We start from the raw sequence: 20,020 nt of genomic DNA on the forward strand, positions 1-20,020 counted from the left end.
AAGTTGAATAGCAACAATTACATCTTTCTTCCCTTTTTAAAAATATTTTTCTCATTCCCCCTCCTTCCCACTAAATTATTTTAAGAAACCCTCCTCCACTTCCTGTCTCCTAATAGCACATATTTTTGACACAGCTGGATATGTAAATCATAAGGGAACATTTGGTAATGATAAAGATACTATAATGCACAATATTTCAGTATGACAATTGCAGCTGGGTTTCAACCAAAAACCAGAATATGAAAAAAAATCTGATGAGATACTTGGTTGATGCAGAATTAATTTCTCTTGCTATGAAAATAACATTTTTTTTCATGAAAAAGGAAATTAAAGAGATGGGTAAGTTTCTTCCAATCATGTTAAAGTGATTGAGATAAAGGCTAAGCTATACCAAAAAAACAAAACAAGAAAGATTTCTCAAGACAAATCAAATTTTTTCTCTATTCACTCAATTTAGCATTCTAAAACCTTTACAATTTAGTGAACATTTGAAATTTTTAAACACTGAAGGCAAAAATTATGAGGAAGCAATATAGTGTTCAAAGAAAGAACTGGTGGAGGAGAAAAGGTAGTCATAGTAGAACAACTATTACCTGGGTGGGATCCAACCGGTGTAACTACCGGTTTGGTAATTTTACATTTTGCTGAGCGAGCGTATATATCATCGTCATCTGGCTGCCTGGACAACTGAGCAGTGCTGCGCACAGGTGTGCAGCAGTTGAAAAAGCACAAAGCAGCTGCAGTTGAAAAAGCAGGAAATAAAGGTCAGGTAAGAGCCCAGGTGGGCAGGTGGGCCAAAACAGCAGCAGACATAGAACCGGTTCTATGTATGCTCTCTGTTTGCTGCTTTTCATAGCAACCGGTTTTACAGAAGTGGACAGAACCAGTAGAATCCCACCCCTGACTATTACCTCTAATTTGTCTAATTGATTTGGCATGTTGAAAGTTGGCTGGGAAGGTTGCAAATGATGATCTCAGTACCCCAGGACATTGCAACCATTGTAAATACTTGTCAATTGTCAAGCAAATTTTGATCTTGTGAGCATCAGATACTGTGAGAACTGACTGTAAAACACATTTTTCTCAGTACCACTGAGTACCAACTTTGAATAGTCATTAAATGAACAGTTTAATAGAGGACTACCTGTACTCTAGATTTCAGCATAAACACTTTTGCATATTTAAATATTCAGGTATGTGTTTCTTTAAATTCTGGCTTTCTACGCATTGTATAAATAATGGCTGTATTAATTCTTGGGAATCTAAATGCTTGTTTATTTAAAGCTTATAATTAAAAAATCATGAGAATAATATGATAGAAGAAGTGACATGAGACAGTAACTTAAATTCATAGAACAGTACAAAAATGGAAAGAACATCCATTAATAATGATTGAGATTGTGACGATTTTTTCCTCATTGATTCTTCTGAGCCTTTCAAGATTCTGCATGTTTTTGATCAACTATGTGTATAATCAGTGAGCTAAATATACCTTTTGCTACCTTCCTTTTTCAATTTCTATCTTTTAATAAATATTGTTTTCTTTAATAAAAAATACCTTAATTAAAATTTCAGAAAAAGAAAATAGACAAAAAGATAGAAAAAGACAACACTTCTTTCAATCCCAACAAGTATAATCAACATTAACAACTTATCTTAAAATATAATAAATCACCTCTTCATCCCATATTTCATCCCATTTTTATAAGCCCATCTCTACAAACTCATATCTCCATATTAATCAGCAAAAGTTCAGTAAGAATCATCAAAAATAACAGCATAATTTATTTACTAAACACATTTTAATGCTTCTTTTTACATTTATATCTCCATTTTTAGTTAAACAAATTCTTCATATTTCATTTTTTAAAATCTCAAGTCTAATCCCAGTCAGAAAAACAATTAAACCACTAAACAGCCATTATTTTAATCATGGTCAAATAATCAGATTTTATATACTTTCTTCTTTCTCTCAACAGTCTTTAAATTCCTTTAAGAAAGTTCTAACATCTGCCTTCTCATAGTCTCTTTATCTCTTCTATCAAAATTCTTGTCACCTTTATCAGACCTCTTTTGGAACTCCATTACAGCAACTGTAGCAAATTCCTCAACGAAAGAAAATCATCCACATTGCTCTTTATAATTTGCACATCATTTTTTAAAATGTTTTAAATCCACTTGTGTAGAAGAATCAGAGAAAGGAATTAAATTAATAAGGCATCAGTTTAGAGTCCTTGCATAGCCATAAAACAATTAAGCCACCCCCAATGCCACTGACTTTCCTAAGCCTACCCAGGTTAGTTGAGAAGATTCCTGTGCATAACATCATTTATCAAATTATCAGTTGGAGTTTGTTCCTCTTCAATAATACCTTCTAATACCAATATAAATAAATAAATGAATAAATAAATAAATCTCAAAGACTTCCTACATCCATTTAGTAAATATTTCTTTTAAGATAAGTAAGCACCAGCTGCCTTCTTAAGTCCCACCTTCAAAGTCATTTTTTATAAACAAGAGAATTTTCTGAAGAGAAAGGATCATTTCCATTAAGTTCAGAGTCTTAAATCAAATTCATATGAGCTCTTAATCTGTTTAAAACTTTTTAAAGCCAATAATAATAATCTGAAACAACACTTTGCTGTATATTCCCAAAAGAAAATTGCTACAAAATTTTAAACTTGTATTTTCCTTTCTTAATAGATTAAAGAATTCATCCAGAAAAGGCAACCAGAGTTGCAGTTTTGAAGTATTTCAGTCTTTTAACAAGAAGGTTTTTTTTCAAAGTAAACACTGAAGTGATTTTTAAAATTTGGTCATTTTGAGACTAGGTAATGGCTTAATTAACATTATCTGAACTCAGAACAATCCTGTGGCTCCTGGCTTTTTGCAAGACACTACAAATAAATCATTCACAAAAATGCCACAGCTGTCCAGAGTACATTATGAATAATTTAATATTTTTTGTTTCATTGCAGAGAAAATTTTCCACAGTCCAGATCCAGCATTGTGTCTTTCAGCACTAATGTCTCTTATTGTCCAGTTCACCATTCCTCGGCAGATATAGCTCCTTCCTTCTTTCCTTTCTTCCTTCCAAGCTGTTCCACTGTTCCTTCCACTGTTCCACACAGGCAGATACATAAATGTCAAGCCCTAAATTGACATATGTGTAGCCATTTTAGTTAGGCTTAGTATATATTCTTTTTCTTACTTTTTCTGTGGCAATCATTGGGGAAGGGTTTCAGGCTTGCCACATTCCTAAGTGGGGAGGAGTGGAGATAGAGTTGTTTAGGCTAAGTGATTTGTCTTCCCATGGGAAAATGAGCTGTCCGTGCTTAGGCCCCTTGAGGTGGAGATTTATGAGATCAAGCAACATTGAATTACTTCTATTGCATAATGTGACTTTTGGGGGTTGTATCAGATCAGGAATTACCATGGACTTTGCCAGTTTGATTTTTCCTAAATAAAAAAAATTGCCTTGGAAGATGGAGTTTGTTCTTTTCTTTTTAAATGGATTTCATCACTTAAAAACCTGACAATAAAATTGCTTTCTATATAGATGTCTACTGTAAGAAAATAAGATTACCAGATAACTGATTTCCCATTCATGTCAACACTTTTTCCTTGACAGCAGGAGCAAAATGAATTATAATTGGCTTCTTCTGTTTCTTAATTTCAAATTTAATCTAAATATGAATTCCTGGAATTCCTGAGTGGTTTTCCTCTAAAATATTAATCAAGACCATTGATTATTTATTTGTATGTTTATATTAACTGCCTGCTGCCTATCTATATAAAACTATGCAGCTACCTATGACCTAGCTTTTTACCTCACAATATTCCCAGGATTCAATTTTACCTGGGGCTTGTTAAATAACAGTGCCTGAATTTAGAAGTAATGCTAAGCCAGAAAACTATTATTTTTAAACAACAGTGACTAGATTCTCATATTTCAGCAAGCTATGTTGAAATAACCATTTTAACTTTCCATGAGTTATGAATCCAACCAATTGGTGTAGGGTTTTGTACATGAAAATAGAGTCGGGGGTGGGGTGGGGGAATGAACTCATTGATTTCTTATAGGGAGATCAACAGTTATCATAGTTTAACAATTCAAACGTAATTCTCAAAAGACCTTATCAGGAAAGAAGAAAAACACCACATAAGTCGCTCCTTACTCAAAAACTGTATAGAGGCCAGTCTAAAATAAGAGGTGTAAGAATAAGATTTCAGAGAACACATCAGAGTGACTGACATATCAGCTTTCCTTTGCCCAATTTGCTTATGATACAAATCAATTTGGAAAACATTCTTACAATGGCTTACATTATAAATCATTGCAACTAATGCTAATATTCTGACACAAATGAAAAATGGTGTTGAAGAAATGATTGACAAAAAAACTACCTATCTTCAATGGTTTCAGCATGTCCCACACATTCCAGCATAGTGGGCATACTCCAGAACCCTTCCTTAAAACAATGTCATCTGATGAATCAGAGAAGGGTGCCTTCTCTGATTCTCTTCTCTCTGGCATCTCTTTTGCAGAATTATCCCAACCTATTCCTCCCCCATCCAGGATTTTTAAATTTTAGGAAACCTATTAAATTTTAACTTTTCCATTAGGCACTATTGCCGGAATATTCATCCCATGACATGTATCCAACTGTGTGTTTTGTATTTTGTCCACCCTGGCTGAGAAAAAATGGTTAGAATAGTATTTTTGTAGTATGAAAGTAATAATATAGGAATTTCAGAATAGGAAGTAAAAAAAACAGATTAATTGTCCTTCTGGATTGTTTAAACAATAAATCAGGGACAGATGTACAAAATTTAAAACTAGTCTTCATATAAATCAATAACAAGGAATTTATTTCACTAGGCATTTTTCTTCTAGCAAGGACTCTGCAGGATGTCAAGGATTGCTACTCTTATGTATTTTGTATCTATATCTTATGTATTTTGAATATTATACAAATGTAAACATTGTATTTGAAGAGAAAGAACAATATTTCATTTAAAAAATGCTTCTACAAGAGAAGTATTTTATCACTGGTCATTTTGGGGTCTTCCTTATGTTTTTTTTTTCTAAAGTGTTGAAGCGCTTATTAAACATTACTAAGAACTTTGTGTTCTATTTTTAATAAAAGTTGATATCACAATTTATCAGGACATTCCAAAAGACTTGTTCCAGTTTCCAAGGTTTACAAAAATTTTCTAAGGAACAGACTGCAGATTAAGCAACAAGAATTTTAAGCTTCCATATTAGGACAAATAAAAGTTCAACCAACACTTCACCATTCAATATCCATAACCCTTTGAATCTGAACAAAGAAACTTTGTTTCTTGGTTATCTATTTTACTTAAATAAGGACTTTTTTGTTATAGAAAATATAAACAAGCTAATTTCTTAAATTTCTTCCTAAATTTGTATGTCAATCAACCCAATTCTATTCAGAAAGGAACATAATTCTTTTTTTTCCAGTCCTGTCATTTTACATACAAATTCCTCAGATATCTGCTTAAAATTTGCCACATGTTCATCATCAGAAGATACATTTTTATATATTATTATATTCTGTCTCAAAAAGTAATGGGTACTTTAAAGGTTTCTATATCCTGTTTATCTAAAAGGAATACTCTATAATACAGTAAATGAAAAGAAAGATTATATGGAAAAAGTTATATATTCAAGAATTGGTATAATATCAACTATGAATACCAATTTACACTGAAGTTCTAGAGCATATATGTCTAAATTTTTGGCTTGCCTGGGCCAGTTGAGTGAAGATACAAAATTAGTCAGTGTGTGTGGGGGGTTGTGCGTGTGTGCATGTGCGGTGAAGACATCCTCCATCAACAACAGATGTTACTTCTGAGAATGTGACCAGAAATATAGTTTGGGCATGTTTGCAAATTTAGGCATGCTCTTTATCTCTGGCCACTAAATAGTCTCCCACAAAATCATTTTTTATTCAGAATTTGCCCTTTAAATTAGGGCTCTGTTACAAAGTTGCTTTCATATTCATCAGCTCCTCATTTCCTACATCTGAAACCATTTTTTTCAGGCTTTTCAAGAAAGTAAAGAAGAAGGGATCATGCTTCAACAATTTTGTTTGGTGAAGAATAGTGAGTATTCTGCATGGTTTGATATTAGCACTTTTGTTGTAATGAGGAGGCAGTTGAGTTGTTTGATCATGAACAACTGAATCATGATCTTTATTGGAGTATAGTCTTGTATTTATATACATTTTTAGTTATCCTCCATCACTGGTTAACTTTGGTTACTGCTTAACTTTCGTTACTTTTTAGTACAGTAATCCATACAATTAATTATCTCTAGTTAAAGTCTAACATATGTTTTCTCCCCTCTCTAATCCTCCTTTATCCATAGATTAGTGACTTTGTTTGACTGAGTTGTATTTGCTTGGAAACATTCTTTATCTGAGGTTTGCCATCTGAGATTGGAACATTCCTGCAATTACAACTTTACACACTTTGAAATAGGATTGCTGCAGATCTTTACCATTAGAAACAGCAGGATTGCTTTACTTCACTAAAGTGCTTTGAAAATAAGGAGGGATGTTGAACTGGGCTGTTGATGCTTATCGGTGTAGGTAATAGGGAATGTCCTTAAAAGATAGGCAGAAGAGCTGCTATCAAAATATCAGTCAGTCAAAGAGCTGTGTCAGTAGCAGAATTGTAGAGAAAACATTGCAGACAAGAGGCTCCTTGTTGTTGTTTTTTTAAGAAAAGGTAATTTTAAAAACTTTTAAAATATTTTTATTGAAAGTTTTAGTTACAGCAGTAAAACATAATCCAAATCAAAAAAGAAAAAAGAATGCAAAAAAAGAAAAGAAAGAAATCCCATTTCCTTAAGAAAGCAACTTCCCACCCTCATTATGACAGATATAAACAATTACATATCTTCACCTCCTTTTAATTAACAAATATAAAACTTTTCATTTCATAACTCATTTAAGCCAATAAATACTATTTTTTCTAATTTGCTTGGCAAAAACCCCAAATAGAACTCTAAAATAATAATAATAATTAACATATATAAAATTCAACATTCCACATTTCAACTCTTAACCATAAGCAAAATCCCATTTAACAGACATAAAATGGTTCTCATATTATAGTTAAAGTAGTTAAAGTAAAGTTTAACACAATGAAGAAGTGCCATTTTTTCTTTAAAAAAGGAAAATATCACTCACACAAGAGCAATGGTAGGCTTAAATATCATGTTAACAAATGCACTACATATTTTTCCATTCCAAATGCCAACAATTCCAAAGAAAACCACCCCAAATAGCAACATATCCCTTTCAGTTAAATATTCCATATCTCAACTCTTAACTGTAAACAAATCCACATTCAGCAAATATTTTAAAAATCCCTATAACTTAATATAAACAGAAAACTGAAATGTAGCATAACAAAGAGGAATAATTTAATGTAACATAACAAACAGGGATAATTTAAAAAGAACAAATTCACAAATGTTTAAATAAAAAGAATGATAAATACCAAGCCCATTTAAAAGTTTAGGATTATATTTGGATACATTAGGGAAAACTGTAAGGGGGAAAGCTTAAACACTATATTAAATGTAAGCAAATCAAATGCACGTTTGTTTCAAATCCATATATTGGCAAATCAAAAAAAAAGTGCCCCAAATATTAACATGTCCTATTTTAATGCTGGCTAAATTACAGTAACTGATTATATGTTTCCTCTTTTTAAATAAAACAATTTTGTTCCAATTACTATCTGGTATCTCTTATAGGGAGAGATAAAGATATCACTTTTCAGAGCCTAGTGTTTTTGTTTCTCTCTTTAGTCTGGATCAATCCAACTGAACATGGTTTAAAATTTTTGTTGTTAAGAAAACAATGCATTTTTCTCATTTTATTTTTGCAGGTGAAGGGTGAAAAAGTAGTGAAGCCAGCCTTTTTGGTCCCTTTTAAAGTGATGGCAGCAGCTTCTCATGTCCTCCTTCATTTTAGCCATTTGCTTTCATTTTTGGCAGTAGCATCTATTTCTGCTCCTTTTGATAATTGACTGTTCTCTATTATTATTTTGACATTTCTCTATTATCATATTCTCAACAAATTTAAGATAATGCCCAACATGAATATGCAATCAATGATTGATGCTATCAATCAAGTACCTGAATGTATAAGGTAGATTTTTAGACTATTGGTGGTAGAACAGTAAGTTTCACAATATCAGCAAACTCACTAAGATGTAATGGAATATTTTAAGTTTTTGAGAAAATCACCAGACTGATTTGTCATGTACTACTCAAACAACTAGTATTGCTAGGGTGCTCTCAAAAATTTTTAAAAAATTTTTTTGGCAACACCTGATTTAAAGCTTAATTTTTAATCACTATTTTTACATTTCATCTAGCTATTTTTAAAATCTCTGATCCCACATGGAAAGCACACTTTTCCATTTTTTTATATTTGGGACAATTTAGGGATGTTTTGGCATTGATCATTTATACAGTGCCTAAACTTTAGACTTAGTCTTTATTATATCTATTTCATTATATCAGGACTGAATTACACAAATTCAAGGATAACATAAATAACCTCATATTTTAAACAACAGAATAAATGAGAGCACTTTTACTTTAAATTCAAAAATATTTCTGCTGGAACTGATATTAATAATAGTAATAATAATCTGAATGTGAAAATAGTCTGGATATGACATTGATAGATTAACAGAAAAATGACAGCATTTTTGATAATGTATTAGAAACACACGTTGGTTATATTACTTGATTTTAAAAAGAATACTGTCCTGCATCAAAGTAACGTCTTCTCTAAACTTCTTTAAAATTGATCTGACTGATGACAGGAGGTTGTGAAATGAGAGTTGGAAATATAAAGAAATAAAATGTTGGTGTCCCAGAGAAAGAATTTAGCATTATATCAAAAGTCAGAGCGTGTGCTTTTTCATGCCTTTTTTCCTTTACTTCCCACTATTTGGATGGAGCATTTCCTCTTGTCATTTCAACTATAGAAAAATCCATCTGCAACAGAAGCAAAGGTGGAGTGATATCAGAATTATACCAAAGAAAAATACAGTGTGGTTTTATTAGAAATGGAACTGTAATCAATATCAGTTCTCTGTTTGTAATCAATATCAGTTCTCAATATGCAAAGGTATTTTATTTCTACATTGGTTTATTAAAAAATACTGGCCATAAATTCACATTTATTTTAATTTTTTCTTAATATAAGTGACATAATGCTTGACTTTTCCAGGTTCATGAAAAAAAATTAAGGCTATAAAAGAAAATGAGCCTAACTGTAGATTAAATACAAATTGGAACCATTTGTTCTTTTTGTAGTATTTCTGTGTTAGCATAAACATTGATTGTTTTAGTTGTATATACCCTGTAAAAATAAAAGATTATATATTTCTTAATTTAATTGGCCAGCTCTTTAGAAAACATTTATAGACAGACTATGCAGTTATACTAACAAGCTTGCTAGAAAAAAATGCCTTAAGCAAAAGGGGCCGGATTCCATTATTAATATGAAACCAATGTGTTAATTGACAATTAAAATGGAGAGAGATAGTTTTCTGTCTTTGAAAAAGAAAATTAATACAAAGCAGGCCTTGAGCTGCACAATATTATAAATATTAAAAAATATCAGAATTGTCACAAGAGAGGGTGTGATTTCTTGTTAATTTTAGGTATATACCAGTCTGTGCCCAGATATACTCATAAAAAGCTATCATTATGTATGACTATAAGAACCCTATAGCTGTCAGGGGAAGAATAATTTTTAATTTCTTGATTCAGGGATGTAACAGCAATTTCCCACAGTGCATAAACTGTTTCTCTCCTGTGCTGTTTCCAGCTGTTCTTCAAACCAACGGTAAACAATAACTGCTCAGATTGCAGTGGGTTTAATCAAGAAGGCCCAGATGATGCTCAGTCTGGATTTTAGCCAGAGAAAGACTTAGTTAGCCTAGTTCCCATATTTATGTATGGCATGTCTAGGAAACCTAGTCAGTATATGACATGAATGTGAGTCACAGTGGCTCAGTGCAGTACTACAGGCTATTTCTGTTGACTGCTGGCTGACTACAATTTGGCAATTCAAATCTCAGCCTGATCAAAGTTGACTCAGTCTTCCCTCCTTCTGAGGTGGATAAAACGAAGACCCAAATTGTTGGGGACAATAACTCTGTAAACCACTTAGAGAGGGCTGTAAAGCACTGTGAAGCGGTATATAAGTCTTAGTGCTATTGCTTCTGCTATATATATAGTGCTCAAGTACATATACAAATAAATGTTAAAATAAACCCACAAAACAACTCTTTTAATAAACATGCCCAATAAATTAAAGGAAAAAAACACTACTGTAAAATTACCATTTCTTATCTTTTAGAAAAAGTTTCATCTTTCTTGCAGCTTACTAATCTATTCAACTTGTACAGAATTTTCTGTTTCTTCAGAACTAAAATATATATTTGAATAATGTGATACTTCAACCCCAAAAAGATTCAGGGGAGCTTTTATTTATGCAATGCCTATTACAAATACATAATTCACTTACTGGATTTACTATAATATAATTTTTACTATAAAATAGCTGCATTTGCACAAATTCAAAACAATGTAGAAAAGTCTAGAGATACAGTTTCCTAAAGTATTCAGAAAATTAAAAGTTATTTCATAAAATCCATAAAAATGCAATTTGGAGTCAGCTAGAAGATTGATTGGTTGAATGTAATCTTCAGAAGGTCTCAACAAAGTTTCAAACATGATTGAATGAATTAAAATTACTAAATTCAATTGAACTCAAAATATAAAATTACTGAAAGATTTACAAAGAAGTGCAGGGCACCCTTACTTACTTTGGCCACTTTATATCGGTGACAAAAAAAATTCTTCAATATTTTTCTCCTGCCTTGTAATTGCAAAAACAAAATAAATTCTTTTGTCTCTGTAGATAGAGGTGGCTCTTGTGGAATGTTCTTGCCACTAATTAATCCTGCAATTGTATTCCTTTGTTTCCAAGCGGGAAATTGCCAGAATGATATGAGAATGCCGCACGTAATATATGTGGACATTATCAATAAAAGAAAATTATGTATTATGATATGAAAGAGTAACATATTTGGATTGATGCATAGAATAAAGGTATGTAAAATATGGGAGTGGGAAATATTTGTTTATCCTATTGCAATAGTATATCCTTTCCTGTATGGTTGAATAGTGTAAAACATAAAAAGCAAATAAGATTTAAAGGCATGGGAAGGGGACGAATGAGAATTGTTGTTGTTGTTGTTGGGAGGAATCATAACTCATGTATACAGCATATTGTATAGGTTCTATCTCCAGCCCATCCAAATTTAATATACAATCTAGTATGGAAACTCATAATTCTAAAAATTTCAATTCTCAAAAATTCCAAATAAAAAGTTAATTCTGAATTAAAGAAATAAAGTTCAGTACATTTGGAGTCATGAAGTTCATGAAGTGTGGGCTGGATGAAACATTTTTTAATATTATAAGACAACTATATACATTAATACAAAAAATCATGTATTCACAAATAATTCCAACTAAGATATAATTTCTCACTGATCCTGTAATTGATAAAGCAGTCTTGGATTTACTGGCTGCATCTAGTTTCAAGACTGGAGGGAGGAAAGCTTTCTGATAAAAGAAAAATCACATTCTTTTTTATCCTTCATTTGTTATATCTGTGATCAAATGATGTTTGTTTAAGCATTCACAAATGTTTTTCAGGTTAGAATGTACTCTTGGATTCAAACCAATCTGACACTAAAATCCAGGAGTCTGCAACATGTTTGAAAACTGGAAAACATCTACAACAGTGTCTAAATTAAACTGGAGAAATTTGCAACTTCAGTGTTTTCCTATCTTATTTCTTACTTTTTCCTCCATATGAAAAGCATTCAGATGCCACAGCATTAGCAGCATGCTTATTTCCTCACAAGTGGTAGAAAAGCTGGGGTTACCAACCATTTTACAGGCAAAGGAGAACACAGACAATTGGAATGGAGGACACTACAACTGTTTAATTTTCATGGCATCTACAACAAAAATTACAGTGAAAAGTGCCAAAAATGTATTTAGGCCATTTTTATATGAAATGTATATAAAATTGCTTTTTCCAGCATCAGAAAGACTGATATGTCAAATTATTTTTTGCAGCATTAGAAGGACTGATTTTTTCAATCACAGGAAAGTGGTTATGAGGCAAATGGTTTCGCATTTAACCATGTAAGATCTTGTCCATTTCAGGCAACAGAAGGTACTAATTAATTAATTGAGATCACAGAAAAAAATTAGTGAAAGTTATTTTGGATCACAGACTCAAACCTGATACTGCCTTTAAGTTAGTTCAGTGAGGGTACTTCTCACATAGTCACTAATATTAAAATTTCTTTTCATCTTGAAAATCAGAAATCTCTACTCATTTACTTGACAAATAAGGAAACAGTTTTCTTTGGTGTCAAACCTTTTTAAGTATGCAATAGTAATCATAAACCTCTCAATATCACAACTGGGACAAAGTGCTGTAAAATTCTTAATCTTACTGGTGCCTACAGCAAAGATAATTAGGAGACTTGAGTTCATTATTATAAATAAATGTTCTGGTTTCTCAATCAGAGAACAATACACGTTCTTCTGTGTTCAGGTTCTTGAAAAACCTGAAAACTCTTCAGTTAACTCTTAACTGAAAACCTAATACCATTCAATAGAGATCACATGGGAGACTTTTATTCATCACTTTGTGATTGGTTACATTGTTACTATTTGCAATAACAGGCTGTTACTGGTATTGACCTGATCACTGTGATAGAATGGAACACAGTTGAGGTTAACAAATGTATATAGGACAATATCAAGATTAAGGTGTGGTTGTTCCTGAATAAAATGTAAGTCTCCAACTGTCATAAGATTCCTTAAAATTCGTGCATGCAGTTGCACACAAACATCTGATGTGTTTTGTGCTTGCTTCCAATATAATCGGCACTTTAACATTCTTTGCCTACAGTCTTTACCATGTCTTCAGCGTATCTCAAGAGAGATTTTACAAACATCCTATTGAATGACTCTTGTAGTAATTGTCAAATACAGGATATTATTCATTATAGGCATCCTGTTTTTAGTCCTTGTAAATGTGTTTCCAATTGCTAGCAGTCGGGTTGATCTGCTGTCATTTAAACTCAGAAAGAAAATTTAAATTCTTAGGTGAACCTCTGGCTTTATTAACATCTAACAATTTTTATTATAGTTCTTCATTTAATAATCTTACTACTAATCTATTCTACTGTTGTTTTATTATTTTATAGTATGCTGTATATTGTTATGACCTGTGGTTGAAACTATGAATTTATTTCTTACTTATTTCCAATAGTTTGAGATCCTGTTACATAAAAATAAACTATATTCCAGTTCACTGGTGGAAAGATAACATACACTATATGAGTTGAGGCATATATGAGTGCTTAATCACAACTTGTACTAACCAAGTACTGTATCCCACTTTGTTCCCATGTATACAAATATGGTTTTTTTTTCCACTATAACATTCTGACAGGCATAAAATATAGCTATGACATTGGAAGACAATCATGCCTCAATCATAATTCTACAGCTTGCAGAGATTTCTATTAAATACTGAAAATGAAAAAAAAGCCACTTCATTCATCTCATTATCTTCTTGAATTTGCCAGTCACACAAACTGATGGCACAAAGTCAGAATTTTTTGCAATTTGTATATTACTTTAGTACACTCATCTGAAGATGTATGAAAGCATAAAGTGTCAACATAAAATAACAAGTGCTCTCAGGGAAAATTGCTAGATCTGTTTTCATATAAGACATTCTGAGGAGGCTAGACAGCATGTAAGTTCTTTAGGAACTTGAGGAGGAAAATATTGCCTAGAATATAAAAGAAATTTTTGAAGAGTTTCTTGTTAGGAATGGATTCCGCATATATATTTTTAAATAAACATTCTGGCCAGCTGCCAAAACAAACCTGACAACACTACATTATATAGATAAATGATACATGACAAGGAGCTTGTATTATGACTGCATTTGCCACAAAACAAATTTACAAGAAATGGCAATAAAACAAACAGTTATGACAGACAGCAGGAAAAGATCAGTATGCTCTATCAATGCAACCTAATTAAAAGAAGTTTTTAATTTTTCTCCAAGAACCTTAAGAGAGTTCATCATTATTTCCTTTCTCATGTTATCTTTACAATAGCTTTATGGAATAAGCAAAATATAGTCAATATGAAATATAGTCATTGGTTTACATTTTAACCTCTTATTTCCACTACAACTACCTGGAAACTAAAATAATCTAGCTCAAAAAAAATTGAAATGGTGGGTTTGTTTTGTTTTGCATTTTTTTTATTACATAGAAGCTTTGAATTCTAGTCATGACAACTATATGTCATCTTACCATAATACTATTATTGTCTTAAAAGAAATAATCAACTAGAAGCTTTGGTAGAGTCTCTTAAAGGCATATTATATTTTATTTATATATTTATTTGTCAAGCAATTATAAGATAACAGGTATAAGTATAAACATAGTTATGAATACATGAAATGGATACATGTAAGAAATGTATATTTAATAACAAAAAATATTCCCAAATTATATTTGCTGATATTGCTCCAGAAGACAAAATAAATAATAAAGATAAAATAATAACAATGATCTCATTGAAGAAAGTATAATCTGACCACTGCAGGTTTAGGACTAAAAAGACTCCCACAGTACAGGGAGTCCTAATTTAACCACAACAATTGAGAATTGCAATTCCATTACTAAGTGACATAGTAATTTAGCAAGACATCTCATGATTGGAATGAACATATGACCTCATTCCCTTCATGGTCATTCACAGTCATTAAGCAAGATACCATGTGACTACAATTTGTGATTTTACTACTGACTTCTCTATTGATTCCAATTGTTGGAAGCTGGCTGCAAATTTCCAGAATTTTGATTATATGACAGTGGGGATGCTGCAATGCTTCTAATAAAGTTGCTTTTTAAGCATTGTTATAATCTTTTAACAGTTATGAAATAAGGAAGTTATTAAACAAGGACTTTTTGCATACCACTGGAGTTTTGTTTGTTTTTAAAAAGTGTAGCTGTTGCTATGAATTTAGTTAAGAAAACTAAAAATTTTGGTACATCAGTGAATTTATTTTTTTTTGCTGTTAGAAATATTCAGATTGAAAATGACTTTAATACTAAATTATTTTTTCCTTATTTAACAGAATTGCAACCTGGAATATAGGATGCATGCAGACATATTTTACTGCTCCTTCCAAGATCATAGCACCAACTTTTGGAAATAACATGACAGATTTTACTTTTCTGCTATCCTTAGGTATAGAAATAGGTATAGAAACTGACAAGTTAAATCTCTGTAACACAAAACCCAATTTTACTCATAAGCACCTCCACCACCATAAACTCCCCATAACCGTAACCCTAACCCTAACCTTCCTAAAATATAAAATACACAACTAATTTTTTTAACCCAAGCTCCACACATAGTTGCAAATTATGCAAATTGCAAAATGTATCCACAACAAATATATACACTAATTATAAAAATGTTGTATGATGTATTGAAACAATCAGCAATGTCAGGGAAAGATTAGAATTTCATGATATTGGCCTAAGGAGGTTGACAGAATTTTAATATTAATTGTGTAAATTAAAATCAAAGAAATCAAGACTAATAGTAGAAAGATAAATGTAATTTTATTAACCCGTTGACATGATTTTTATTGACATGTTGACATGATTTTTATTGACAAGTTGACATGACTTTTAATATTAATAGTGTTAATTAAGATCAAAGATGTCAAGAATAATAGTCGAAAGATATGTGCAATTTTAAACTTACAATATCAATTTATTGCTTTGGTTTGAACCATTTAAATAATAATTTCACTTAGACTGGTTAGATTAAATATTTCAGTTTTTGCAGGGAACCTCCCAAATCATTATTGTACATTAGATTTACTTAATTGAGTACGGTGTGGGAATTATAGAAGAAATAGTCCAACATAGCCAGAGGAGGATGCTGGAAAAAGTTGTTATAGATATTTGGAATCAGGATTATTCGTAAATTATGACTACCTTATTGGAATTCCAAAAATCCAGACAATTAAGAGATGACAATATTTTTTTTTTTTTGCTATTTTTTGTTATCCAATAGCTATTCAAACTTTTGTAACTCAGATATGGCAGCAATAAATTTAAATGGTTCTTGGAAATAAGTCTACTTATATTCATGTACTATAATTTTTAGTGAACACATATCATATTTTATTATAAGTTATTATTAAGGCATTTAGAAAGTAAACTGAAATGTAACAAATCTCAGTAACAGAATGTTCAATCATTTTAATAACAATGCTTGCTTTCCCTATTTTATAAACATTGTTTCATTTTCTGTGTCATTTACAAACTCAATTTTATGTATCTGGATTTTTACAGCAAAAATGTGGTAGTCTTATTCATGTTCTAATATCAAATATTGATTTTTCCCACATAAGTTCATTTCATACAGAATTCCTAAACATAGTCATTTTTGTCCGTCTTGCAAAAGGAACCTAAAATTCAAGAAGATTATCAGGTGAATTATTTTCATGGGCTACTAATTATTTTCTGTCCCTATTATCAAATTTGAAGATTCTCTGATTATGGATAACATATAATAAAGATAAAGGTTTCCCTGTCCAGTCATGTCCAACTCTAGCACTCTGTGTTCTTCTCTATTTCTTGGCCGAGAGACTCCAACCTTGTCCAAAGACATTTTCTATGGACATGTGGCCAGTATGGCTAGAAAACAAAGGCACACACAATGCTGTTACCTTCCACCCAAGTTGTGCTAATCTACTTGCATTTGCATGTTATTGAAGTGCTAGGTAGGCAGAGCTGGGGCAGGGATGTGAGCTTACTCCTTGCTCAGTGCTCTGGTCTGGAACCCAAAATTGTACCTATAAATCTGGCAGCTTTTCAACAACTTTAACCACTAGGTTAAACCACGAGATGTGAGCCATCACACCTCCTTATCATATAACATATATCTGAATTTATCAATTTTCAACTAGTTGTATCGCCCTCGTGAAATATAAATCTAGCATAAAAAATGACATAATTAGAAAAAGAACTAAATAAATCCTTTATTCTTACTTCAGATAGTTTGATTGTGGCAAAACCAATTAAAGAAACGTTCCAGATTATATTAAGAAGTAAACTTAGATGAACGGGGCTTTTTTTATCCTTAATAATTGCAAAACAACTAATATATTACTGTATTTTAACCCTAATGGTAACCATAACTTACCACTTGAGGTAACCCTGTTTAAATCTCAAGGTCATGTTTTCTTAATATTGATCACTCTTAAAATATCTTCCTATGTTTATTTTCATGCAATAAAAAGCTTCAAAACAACATTGCTAGATTTTATATATGTGTGTGTGTGTGTGTGTGTGTGTGTGTGTGTGTGTGTGTGTCTATATATATATATATATATATATATATATATATATATATATATATATATATTTGTTTTCTTAAGTTTTTGGGACAGTCGAACACAATACAGAAGCCTGATGATGATGGCAGATGAGATTCTGCCAAAATGTTGCCACAACTTTAAAAGCACAATTATAATGATGTGGGAAAATACCTGAACAAAGCTGAATAACATATATATATGTGTGTGTGTGTTATTCAGCTTTGTTCGGCATTTTCCCAGTCATTATATATATGTCTTCTTAAGTTTTCTTAATATATATATATATATATATATATATATATATATATATATATATATATAATGTTTTATATATATATATTACTATGTGACCTCCAATTCCTGTGCAGCTGCAGAGACAACAATACAACACCAACCTGCTTCAAATTAACATTTCATCACAGCACAGCAGACACTAAACGTATCCTGAAAAGAACTGAAATGGCTCTACTCAGGAACAAGCTCCATAGTAAGAGATTCCAATTGGATTAGTTAAACAAAGATTTGCTAGCATTATACCTGGAATTGAGCAGCAAAATCCACCCTCTACTTTGAGACAAGATAAAACAACTTACAACTTGGAGAGCTGAATCTGAAACCACTTACAAAAATGATAAACTCTTAAAGAAACTAAAGAAATTAGAACATGACAAGAAAGCCCCCAACAACTCACAACAACACCTGAAACAATACAACGTTTCCAACAGAGAACTCACCAAAACAGAAACAGATGTCCTAACCAAAGGATTCAATTATGCTATAGCACCCAAAAAATCCCCACAGAATCCATCATATGTGCAGTAGAATCCAGCCTAACCAAATTAAATACAGATGAAGCTGATAAAATAAGACACCAAGTTACCAACATCCTATGCACAAGCAAACCACCCAAAGCAACTTGCAGAAAGAAAAAAATAAAGCACTACAAACCCCAAAAAGAGATAGCAGCATACTCATACTTCCAGCAGACAAAGGGAATGCCACAGTAGTAATGGACAGAAAACACTATGAAACAAAATTGACAGACCTACTCCAAGACTCCACATACAAACCCATAAACACAGACCCAACCATATATCTGGAAAAATTAACCAAGAAGAAAATTATAACCAGCCACATGAGCAAAGAGATCCAACAGATGATCATCCCAAGAGAATAATCTTCCAGATGCCCCAAACTATACGGCCTCCCAAAAATACACAAAGAAGGCATACCTCTCAGACCCATAGTCAGCTCCAGAGGAGCACCACTACAAAACCTAGCTAAACACTTAGCAAAACAGCTACAGCCCCATGCTGAAACAGCAGCTTCACATGTACAAAACTCATACCACTTCTTGGAAATGACCAAAGATCTACATGTGGAGCAAGAAGATCTGCTTGTAAGTTTCGACGTGGTTTCACTATTCACTCAAGTCCCAATAAAAAAGACCCTTGAAATCATCAAAAATAAATACCAACCAGCTAAACACCTCATGGAACTAACAGAACACTGCTTAACCAACACATATTTCATATACAAAGGACAAAGATACAAACAAATTGAAGGAGCCCCTATGGGATCACCACTGTCACCTGTCATTGCAAACCTGTTCATGGAAGAATTCAAATCCAGAGCCCTGGCTAATGCCATCCACAAACCCAAACTATGGTTAAGATACATCGATGACACATTTGTGATTTGACCCCATGGAAAAGAAAACCTAAACAATTTCCTAACACAGCTAAACAGCACACACCCCAAAATCAAGTTCACCATGGAAATGGAAACAAACAAACAACTACCATTCCTAGATGTACTAATCTACAAAAAAACAGATGGAACACTAGGACACACCATATACCAGAAGAAAACACACACCAACCGCTACCTCAACGCCCAATCCCACCACCACCCAGCACAGATAAACTCAGTGGCTAAAATTGGCTAATTGCCAGAACCAAATGCCTGGCAGACAAGACACACATAAAGACTGAACTATGCACCCTGACTAAAGTACTGACAGCCAACAGCTTCCACAAAAGCAAAATCACCGGCTTGATCCACAAAAACACACTGAGACATAATGGAGACCCAGAAGATGAACAGACCTATGGAACAGCTGTCCTGACCTACATAAGAGGTACTACAGACAAAAGCAGTAAGATACTACACAGACATCACATCAAAACTGCCTTCAAAACAGACAGAAAATAGCAGCTATCCTTAGAAATCCCAAAGATAAAATTGACCTGGAAAACCAAGGCATATACAAAGTCCCCTGTGCATCGTGCCCGGCCACATACATTGGACAGACTAATAGAAGAATAAGTACCCACCTAGATGAACACAAAAATGCAGTAAAAAAGCTGAAACACACTTCCTCACTAGTCCAACACATGAAAGCCACAGGTCATAGCATCAACCTTAATGGCACCAAA

The 20,020-nt window shown here is 32.3% G+C and overlaps 1 long non-coding RNA gene across 1 annotated transcript in view; it reads right to left on the bottom strand.

Annotated features, from left to right (window-relative positions):
- Window positions 1-20,020, bottom strand: part of LOC148123987 (uncharacterized) — an 81,493-nt gene that overhangs the window by 23,995 nt on the left and 37,478 nt on the right. The window contains exon 2 of the long non-coding RNA XR_015740231.1: window positions 594-737. This is a non-coding gene — a long non-coding RNA (uncharacterized LOC148123987). The remainder of the gene's footprint in view (window positions 1-593; window positions 738-20,020) is intronic.

Source organism: Pseudonaja textilis, chromosome Z, assembly GCF_049901715.1.
Source record: "Pseudonaja textilis isolate UNSWEBS1 chromosome Z, rPseTex1.2, whole genome shotgun sequence".
NCBI classification, from domain to species: Eukaryota; Metazoa; Chordata; class Lepidosauria; order Squamata; family Elapidae; genus Pseudonaja; species Pseudonaja textilis.